At 48.2% G+C, this 10,157-nt stretch overlaps 1 long non-coding RNA gene across 1 annotated transcript; it reads left to right on the plus strand.

Moving 5' to 3' along the window:
- Positions 1-6,188: 6,188 nt before the first annotated feature.
- On the plus strand, positions 6,189-9,906 carry LOC131489771 (uncharacterized). Its single transcript, XR_009250729.1, has 3 exons — positions 6,189-6,548; positions 8,240-8,580; positions 9,571-9,906. It is a non-coding gene; the product is annotated as an uncharacterized LOC131489771 (long non-coding RNA).
- Positions 9,907-10,157: the final 251 nt, after the last annotated feature.

Below are 10,157 nucleotides of genomic sequence, written 5' to 3' on the forward strand. Positions count from 1 at the left end.
TTTTGTTTACCATAAAGGCATAAGATTTCTCAGAACCCCACAGTGTCTACCTTCCTAGGCTTCTTTTTATATCTCATGGGTTAGAACAAGGTCATATGCTCACCCTTATCTGGAAAAAAGACCACGGAAGTGAATATTTAACACATTTAGCATTGATAGTGAGAAATAACCAGGCAGAAGGGAGTTGGGAGAGCCTTGTGGGTAGCCAACTAATGGAATCTGCCACATGCAGCCTTAAAGAAATGTGCTTACCCTCTCCACTTGAAGTTCTAGCATCTAGCCACAGAAATACCCCTTCAAAAACACTGCTGTAGCCAAAATCTCTTGAGGAAAAAAAAAAACAAAACAGGTAAGCTAAACTCCTCAATTTTGAGCATGAACATCTATGCGACACTCAAGTCTTCTCTGGTTCTCCCCATTCTTTTTTAAAATTTTTTTTAAAATGTTTTTGTTTATTTTTAAAGAAAGAGAGAGAGAGAGAGCACAAGCAGGGGAGGGGCAGAGAGAGAGGGAGACACAGAATCCGAAGCAGGCTCCAGGCTCTGAGCTGTCAGCACGGAGCCCGACATGGGGCTTGAACCCACAGACCATGAGATCATGACCTGAGCCGAGGTCGGACACTCAACCGACTGAGCCACCCAGGCACCCCTGGTTCTCCCCATTCTTGAGAATAGCTCCTGGTCCCAACCATGAGGTGAAGAGCAGGACTCTTGGGACGCTGAAACTTATCCTGCATCAGCTGTCCACTGACATATTCTAGAATCTTTCCAGGGCAGCCAGATTTCCTCTTCCACCAGTTCTTCAACATGGTGCAATGGAATTACGAATTCACATCGCCCGAGGCATAGCTTCCTTCCCTCTTTGAAACGCAAGGACCCCAGACCCCCTAAGCCCAGCCTCCCTTCCTCTTGTGTTCAGCCAAGCAAGCCTCCTCAGCCAAGAGTCACTTTGTGCCATTGTTGCTGGCAAGAAACTGAGCAGGAAATTGACCCAGAGTCCAACTGGCCGGTTTCTAATAATAACCTCTTTTCAAACTCCTCCTATCTTTCATTTCCATTTCCCACGTTCTCTCACTTCTTCTCACCCAAAATGGGTTCCAAGAAGTCTCAGGAGTCTCTTTCTTGGTTTTACATTTTCAATGAGCTCCATCGACTTCCCTTTACCCCCTCCAGTTATGGTCTCGTCTGTTGGTTGGCAATGGCACCAGTTTCTATGGAGTCATATGTGGCATGTTTTAAATGTCTGCAGCCCTCCAAGTATCATCATTGTAATGGGGCAATGTGCTCTTCTAGAATGAGAAATGGATGCAGTGTCCAGCTCTGCCCTAATTAGCGTGGGATCCTTAATACAAGGAGCGTTTGCATTAAGAAGGGTCTTGGGCAGGGGGCATCTGATTCTCCCGCCGCTGCACGATTCTGATGGGAATCCTCAGACAAAGGACCATTTCAAGAGGCAGCAGATTTCACTTGGGGAAACTTGACATTGTAAGAAAGTTCAGTGCTCTTAGGACTGACATTTTTGAGCATGGATGCGGGTGTCCACTATCCTCATTTTTTCAGATGGAAAAGGCAAGTCTTCTAAAGCCCATTGTTATGCTGATTGAAACCTTGTGTTCTCCTTTCTATCGCCACTCCCCATCCGTGGGAAGGATTTATTCATTCATTCATTCCTGCATTTATGCACTCACTGACTCATTCAGGATGCTTTTATTGAATGCTGCCTATGAGCTAAGCTCTGTGCCCTGCATCTAGGACAGAAAGATGAAAATACATAGTCCCGCTCCCAAGGAATTTATAAGCCAGAGGGGAGACATGCCTGATGCCAGTAACAACACAATCTAATGATGACCATGATGTTGGGGTGGCGGGTGGCTTACAGGTGGTTTCAGCAGTTAGTCAGGGGTTATCCAACTGGGCTAAGTCCTTCCAGAAGGGTTTTGACATCATCTCAGAGCACAGATAATGTCATTGTAAATAGGGCCCTCAATGGGTGACAGAGTTGACCACTGTCTCAATGGCAACAGAGAAAAAGCACAATTCTATCTGACTGAGCGTCCCTAGCCTTGGCCCTGCAAAGCCTCCTATGTTTTCAATTTCACACTTTCCTGACTTTAGGTCTCACCTCCTCTTTACCTAACCACCCCCCACCCCCCACCCCCCCCCACACACAGGGCGTGTATCATGGATTGTGGGAACAGAAGAGAAGGAATACATAGGTGTCCCAGGAAGGGGTGGGATGATTCTAGGTGGGGAGTAAAGGATGAGAAGTCACCATGTTGGTTAACAAGAAGGAGGCATTTCTGGAAGAGGGAGATGTGAAGGTAAGGGGGTCAGTGTATTCTGGAAACAGGAAGCACTTAAGTACCATTCAAGCTCCATGTGTGGCCGGGATGGGGGGAGCAGGGATGACAGGAGGGAAGGTGAAGCAGCTCACCAGGGTCTCAGGAAGGATCGAGTAAAGTCTACCATGCTTGGTCCTGCCTCAGTTCCTGAGACCCCCTCCCCCAGATAAATGCAATGCTTTCTTATTTTCCGTGGATGAATCCTCAAGTACACTCACATAAATATCAAAGCTCCCCAAATATACATTGTAAAGTATTCACCAACCCGAAAACCCCAGAATGGTTCATATGGCCAAGGGGCTGTCAGCAAAGCACTGAGGCACTTGATCCAAACTTTTCTACAGGAGGCATCATGAGTTGGAAACAACTGACCCATTAGGAGGGGTGCTAATGACCCACAGTCCCTCACAGCTGCACCACGAGGACCTTGCCTCATTCAGAGTAGAAGACCCCCTCTGCTTCCCACACAGAATTCCTACTCTCTAGGTACTGTTTCCAAGCCTTGCATGGACTTGCCTGAGTACACATATTACTGTGTGTTGTGGTTCCCTTAATAACAAGTTCTGAGTCTATAAATTTCTGGAAAGCAGGAACCGTGTCCTAATCGCTGTGTCTCTCCCAAAGCATAACACAGGGCCTGGCATACAGTAAAAGTCCAGGAAATGTTTGTCAAACTAAGCTGAACTTTGAGAGCATCACAGGAGGGCACTGGTGGGAGTACAAACCAGCATGAGTACTATGATCAAAAGAACCACAGCCAAAGAACGATGGTAGAAAATACCAGCATAGAGATGGCCAGTTTGGCACCCTAGTGCATGCTTAAAAGGATGGAAAAGCTGACTCAAAGTTACGTGCAAAAGGGCTATTCCAGGAGAACTTCAGGTAAAACTGGATCCAGGAGCTCAAACAGTAGTACCGGGATTCAGTCTCTATCTCTTGTTCTCTGGCTGAATTCATTCACAGTCTGTATGTGAGGGAAGGGATTGATGGCAGGTCGAGACTCCCGCCGTCCAGGTCTGTGTACAGTTAGAAAGAACACACACTCTCAACTCTTCCAGCAAAAGTGGTGTTGGTTATCATCAACTCTGACGGCACACTTCTTGCCCTGAACCAGTCACTGTGGCTGGGGAATAAGGTGCTTAGATTTTATAGTTATAAGATAAAGATAACTTCAGGGGTGCCTGGGTGGCTCAGTCGGTTGGGTGTCCAACTTCAGCTCAAGTCATGATGTCACAGCTCATGGCTTCGCGCCCCGCGTCAGGATCTGTGCTAATGGCTCAGAGCCTGGAGCCGGCTTCCGATTCTGTGTCTCCCTCTCTCTCTGCCCCTCCCCCACTCACTCTCTCACTCTCTCTCTCTCTCTCTCTCTCTCTTTCTCTGTCAATTTCCTTTTCTGTAAAATGAAATTTTACACTAATTCTGTAAAATGAGATTTACATTAATCTCTGTGGGCCCCTCCAGCTCCAGCTCTCCCTCTTCAATCATCTCTCTTGGGTAAATTACCTCCCAAGTTTCGACCTTATGGTGACAGCACCCTGGAGACCTGTCCGCCCTGGTCCGTACCCCGAGCACAGCCATCCCCACCTCTAGGCACACGAACGTGATCCCAGGTGCCGTGACAAGCCTGAAGCCTGGATGTTTGGGTTGAGTTGGGTTGGGGGTTTTGCCCCCAGGGTTTCCCGGAAGCTGCTGCCAGTCCTGGGGGCCTTGAGGCCCAAGGAAGCATAGCTCCAAGTAGAGAATTTCCAGACTAAGGAGGTTTGCTGATGTTTGCGCAAACATTGAGGCTGAGCCATTGGAAAATGTCTGAGGTTTTCTGACTCAGGAGCAGGCTGAGTAACTGGTAAGTTGGAGGATTTCAGGGTTGATCAAGGAAGACACAGGACCACAAGGGGCAGTGACACACAACAAGCCTTACTAGATGGCCCTGGGACAATGCTGAATGAGGACGAGAGGTCATCCCAGCAAGAGACCTTCCAGAGACGGAGGCAAGAAGCGACCACCCATAAGGGGACCAGACCATGAAAACTCCCAGGGGCAGAGAGGGTGCTTACATATCCAGATGACCTTACTCAGCAGTAAGGTGGGGGATGGCTCTGGGTGAGGGAGTTCCAGAAGGCAGCAGCGATGTGGTGGTCTTTCATAGGGTTTGTCTAATCTGTGGTGACCTGATGTTGAGTGCAGTTTCGAGGGGTATGCAAAGTAAGTAGGCCCTAAATAGCTAAAAATAGATGTATTTGCGTTATATTTTAAGCAATTGGGTGTATAAAAAATTACGTTTGGCATTGGCAGGCTTTGGGCTAACAGTCTTAGTCTGCTGTGAATAAACAACCAACTGGAAACATTTGGGGCCAATACGCTAAGGCCTAAGGCCGTATTTGGCCCATTTACACAACAGTGAGATCCAGCTGAAAACGTCTCCTGGACCAGGATGTACTGACTAGCTAGGCCAGGCATAAAAGTCCCACTGGTTGATGTTGAAAGTATCCCCAGAAAACCTAGTCCTCCGGGGATAGTGAAAGTTCTCACTGTGATTTTCTTTCAAGGAATTAAGTAAATAATAATCCTTTAAGTAGGAGTGGAACTTTATCCTTTTTAAAGCGCTGGCATATTTGATTCTTGCAATACCCTCAGAAAGAATTAGAATAGGAATGCTCCCCTCTGTCCCCCCACCTCCACCCCTACCCCCAGGCATTTCACATGTGAGGACACAGGCTCAGACAGACTTGGGGACAGAGTGCCGTAATAGCCAGGACTGAGCTCAGAACCCCTAAACTCCTGCCCACTCTGTTTTGCCAGAATGACAGGTTAGCACCTGGAAGACTGCTCATGGAGGCTGAGAGGGCAGCTCCGGACCTTTCTGCCCGGGGTTCCTGCCTTGCACAGACGGACAGATTCATCTCATGACCGTGGGCCATTTTGTCCACTGATCCGCCTGTTTTCCTGATAGAAATGAGCAATTTTACAACAGAAGTTGAAGGGAAAGTACCAGTGACACCTTTGCTTTGTCTCATTGAAGTTCTCGGCTGGACGAGTTCTTAAGATCAGTTAGGCACTTTACAGATGGGGACACTGAGGACCAAGAGAGGAAGCGTCCTGCCCAAGGCCAGGCGGCTCAGGGCCCTACAAAGCCTTTCCACGGCAGGCCACGATCCAGCCTTGAGCCCCGCCCTTACTGAGCTGCTTTGGGACCTGCCTGCCAGGCCCAAGTTTTAAGATCCAAACCAGGAAGGGACTGCTTGCTACCTTGGAAAGGGAGATTTTATTGTGGGATTAAGAAGCCGGTCACACTTTTTCAATCACAATCAGGACTGACACCCCAGGATTGCCGGCTCATTTAAACCAGGTGCAGGCTTTGTGACCAGTTCTCCCAAGGAGCAGACACGCCCCGGCTATCCTATGACTGCCTTTCTCATTTTCCCAACCTCTTTCAAGCTTAGAAGTTTTAGGAGGCCATCCACTCTGCCAGGGGCCAGGGAGAAGCGGAGAGGCCACGGGGTAGCAATGCGCTGCGGCATCATCCGAGGCATGCCATTGCTGACGGCCCTGGGTCTGTTCCCTTCCAATGGGAGAAAGACCAGTTTTCCTCCAGCATCAGGAGATTCTCGCAGCCAATGCGAGGCCAGACCCCAGTGACTCACCCCACAGTGTGTAGTGTAGTTTCTCAAGCAGATGTTCCGGGACCACATGAAAGCTGGCAGGGTATTACTATCTGGTTTAACGTTCCTTCTTTTGTTACCATTCCTGATATAAGGGGCGGGGGGGGGGGGGGGGGGACTGGGGCGGGGGTTGGGGATTGAAGGAAGCATCCGTTTACAGTCGGGGGCGGGGGTGGGGGGGCCTTCTCCCAGGCAGCTCGGCCCTTGTTGGCCCTCCTGGGGTGGCAGGAGACGGCAGTGCTTCCCAGGAGCAAATCTGGGGGCTCCCCCTCTTCTTGCTTTTCCATCCAGAAGGTTAATTTTACTGGAATTCAATTGCAGTTCAGTGTATGGGGCCAGCAGTGGAGAGGAAGGGAACAACTCCATGACAACTAGCTTATAAACCTTCAGGCCCCCAGCGGCCTCCTGGGGACTCCTTGCCCTCTCGGGATCCTGAACATGAACCAAGTCTCACACTTCCAACCCCTGGGATGGAGACTCAGCCGGGAAATGTGGGTCAAGTCAGGAAATAGGATGGACCCTCTTTCCTCCACTTCAAGATACACTTCGTAAGTTTTTCAAATTATTTTGTATATTCTTACTAAACTTTCAGATGTTAAAAAAAAAAGAACAGTACAATGAATCTCCACATACACATCACCCAGCTTGCATAATTATCCATATTAAGCATTTCTGAAATTGGGACACATTTAGAGTCAGTAGATATGTTTAATGTACCTTTCCCCCCAACCAAAGTTATTTTTTAAATCAATGGAGGTGTTTGACAGCGGGTCAAGGACCAAGGAGTTGATGCAAATGAACGGGGAAGGAAGTCAATGGGGAAACAACCTTGCCCTTGAGCAAGTTTCCTTATACTATTAACCACCCAAGAGCCTTTTTGCTATTTTCTTCCCATTGGCTTTGGGCTTTGAAGGGTTTTTTCTACTAAATGCCATTTATTATCGTGTTCCCCGGTTTAACAATAATTAAAAACGAATTGCAACATATACACAAATGTTCATAGCAATAGTGTGCACAATAGCCAGAGGCATAGTAACAACCCAAATGTCTGCTGACAGACGAATGGATAAAGGAAATGTGGTGAAGTCGTGCAATGGAAGAGGCTTAGAAAGGAAGGCCATTCTGACACATGCTAGAACAGAGATGAACCTCATTCAGGGAACCTCTGTTTCCCTCATTCAGAGAGAAACAAGCCAGACACAAAAGGAAATACATTGCATGATTCCACTTATGTGAGGTTTCCAGTATAGTTAAGTTCGTAGAGACAGAGGTGGGGTAGGGGCCCCTAGGGGCTGGGGGCAGGGGAGGATGGGGAGTTACTGGGTACAGAATTTCTGGTTGGGGTCACGAAAATATTCTGGAAATGGATAATGATGATCGCTATACAACATTGTGAATGTACTTAATGCTACTAAATATCCACTTAAAAATGGTAAATTTTATGTTCTGTGTGTTTTATCACAACACATTTCTTTTTTTTTTAATTTTTTTAATGTTTATTCATTTTTTGAGAGACAGAGAGAGACAGAGCATGAGTTGGGGAGGGGCAGAGAGAGAGGGAGACACAGAACCCAAAGCAAGTTCCAGGCTTTGAATGGACAGTGCAGAGCCGGATGCAGGGCTCAAACCCAACCGTGAGATCATGACCTGAGCTGAAGTCGGACGCTTAACCGACTGAGCCACCCAGGCACCCCAATACATTTCCTTTTTTTTGTTTTTAAAGGCAAACTTATGGGGTGCCTGGGTGTCTCAGTCGGTTAAGCGTCCGACTTCGGCTCAGGTCATGATCTCATGGTCCGTGAGTTCAAGCCCCTCCCCGTTGCGCTCTGTGCTGACAGCTCAGAGCCTGGAGCCTGTTCAGATGCTGTGCACCCTCTCGGTCTGCCCCTACCCCTCTCATGCTCTGTCTCTGTCTCTGAAAAATGAATAAATCTTAAAAAAATTAAAATAAAAAAAGGGAAAATTATGAAGGATTTCTAAGTGGTGACAGCAGAGCGTTAAACCAAATGTGGGCCTTTCTGAGCACGTGACTGTGTGACCGTCCAGGTCATATGCCCGGGAAGCCGCTCTGACAGACTGGCACTGGAGACACAGAGGCAGATAGAATTGGGGTCTGCTGGCCAGGAGCGTGGGCAGCCTCAGACCCCGAGACTCCTCACTCTGACACTGGCGGCTGGAAGAGCTCCTGATGGGCATGTCCTAACTTGGGTTCGAGGCCTGGTTCCATCTCCTGTTCTAGGTCTTGTCCTTCCCTGCAGTGAAGGTCATCACGTTCAGCTGGCTTAACTTCCTCCCCGTTGATGCAAGAATCAAAAGAGAAAATGCCACGTCCTGGTCCCTACGAGAGCATCAGGGTGGCGCAAATAGAAGCCATTGCGATCAGAGTGCAAATGGCACAGGGAGGTGTGCCCTGGTGCCCCTGCCCTTTGCAGGGTGACAACCGCTCTGGGCTGAGAGTGTTGGCGGTAGGCGAGTCAGAAGCAGAAATACTGATAAGGGGCAATGATCACGGGATCAGCCCACGCCTCACCCCCTTCCCAGGAAGAGGGTCTGGAGTTTCTCGTTCCGGAATTACCCACGGTAAGGAAGAGCCTCTCGACTTCCAGACTTTTGTTTTCAGTCTCTGCTTGTAAACAGAGATGTCAGCTCTGTGGGCTGTCACAGCTCTGCCCAGACTGCCATTCAACCAGCCTTCCTCAAGGTGCCTAGCATGGGACAGGTTGCTGGCCGTTCCCTTTCAGCAATGGCCCTGAGAAAGCCCCCCCAGCTGCAAGGGCCGATCCCTCTTGGCTTTCAATTTCTTTTTCTTCCTTTTGTTGTCCCTGGACCTTCTTGGGTGTGTATAGACACTCCTTGAGAAACTGTCAGGAAATATCACTATGTAAATAAAAACAAAAAACAGAGGCGCCTGGGTGGCTCAGTGGGTTAAGCGTCCGACTTCGGCTCAGGTCGTGATCTCGCGGTCCATGAGTTCGAGCCCCGCGTTAGGCTCTGTGCTGACAGCTCAGAGCCTGGAGCCTGTTTCTGTCTCTCTCTCTCTCTCTCTCTCTCTGACCCTCCCCTGTTCATGCTCTGTCTCTCCCTGTCTCAAAAATAAATAAACGTTAAAAAAAATCTTTTTAAATAAATAAAAATAAAAACAAAAAACAAGGACAATGATAGCTCTTGTCCTAACTAAATGTAGAAATAGGTAAATTCCTAACAGACCATAGCCTTTGCTCACGTGACAGTGACATGCACGTCACTGTCATCAAATAACTTTAATCTAATCACGTGCGTGGCTTTTGAGCCCTGGTTTCTCCTTGTGTCAAGCAGGGATAATATTTACTACTTGCTCAGAGGTGTTGTAGAGACCAAATGAAATTTGCTTTAGAAAATCCAAAAACCCCAGGCAGGTGAAACTCACAAAGATGGACCCTGACAGCATATTGGGCACAGAGATCCCCTGAGTGTTGCTTATGCCACCCCACAGGACTGAAGGTTAATGGCTGAATGGATGCAGCAAGTCAGGAGGGCTCTTGGCAAAGCTACATTCTACTCCAGAATATTCTAAGTCTGTTTTCCTTCTAGATCTTCCAGCAAGATGTTTGTCCTATGGTTTTGAGCACCTGGCCCCCTGGTTTGAGAAGCCCAGCCTTCAAGTCACATCAGGATTGAGGGTCGCTGTCATACTGCCTGTGTTGGAATTGACTTTAAAATACTTTGGTGTAGGGGTGCCTGGGTGGCCCAGTTGGTTAAGTGTCTGGCTCTTAATTTCAGCTCAGGTCACGATCTCACAGTTCATGGGTTCAGGCCCCGCGTCAGGCTCTGTGCTGACAGCTCAGAGCCTGGAGCCTGCTTCGGATTCTGTGTCTCCCTCTCTCTCTGCCCGCCCCCCCCCCCCCCACTCATGCTCTGTCTCTCTGTCTCTCGAAAATGAATAAACTTTAAAAATAAAACAAAAAAAACCCTTTGGTATAAACAGTATGCTGTATGTATGTGAAAATTAAGTTATATATGTATTTGCTTAGAATAGGTAATAGATTCACATGGTTAAAAATCAAAACGGTAGGGGCGCCTGGGTGGCTCAGCTGGTTGAATGTCTGACTCTTGATATCAGCTCAGGTCATGATCAAGGTCATGGGATTAAGTCCCAAGACGGGCCCTTTGAGGAGCAT

The sequence above is a fragment of the Neofelis nebulosa genome, chromosome 11 (assembly GCF_028018385.1).
Source record: "Neofelis nebulosa isolate mNeoNeb1 chromosome 11, mNeoNeb1.pri, whole genome shotgun sequence".
Lineage (NCBI taxonomy): Eukaryota > Metazoa > Chordata > Mammalia > Carnivora > Felidae > Neofelis > Neofelis nebulosa.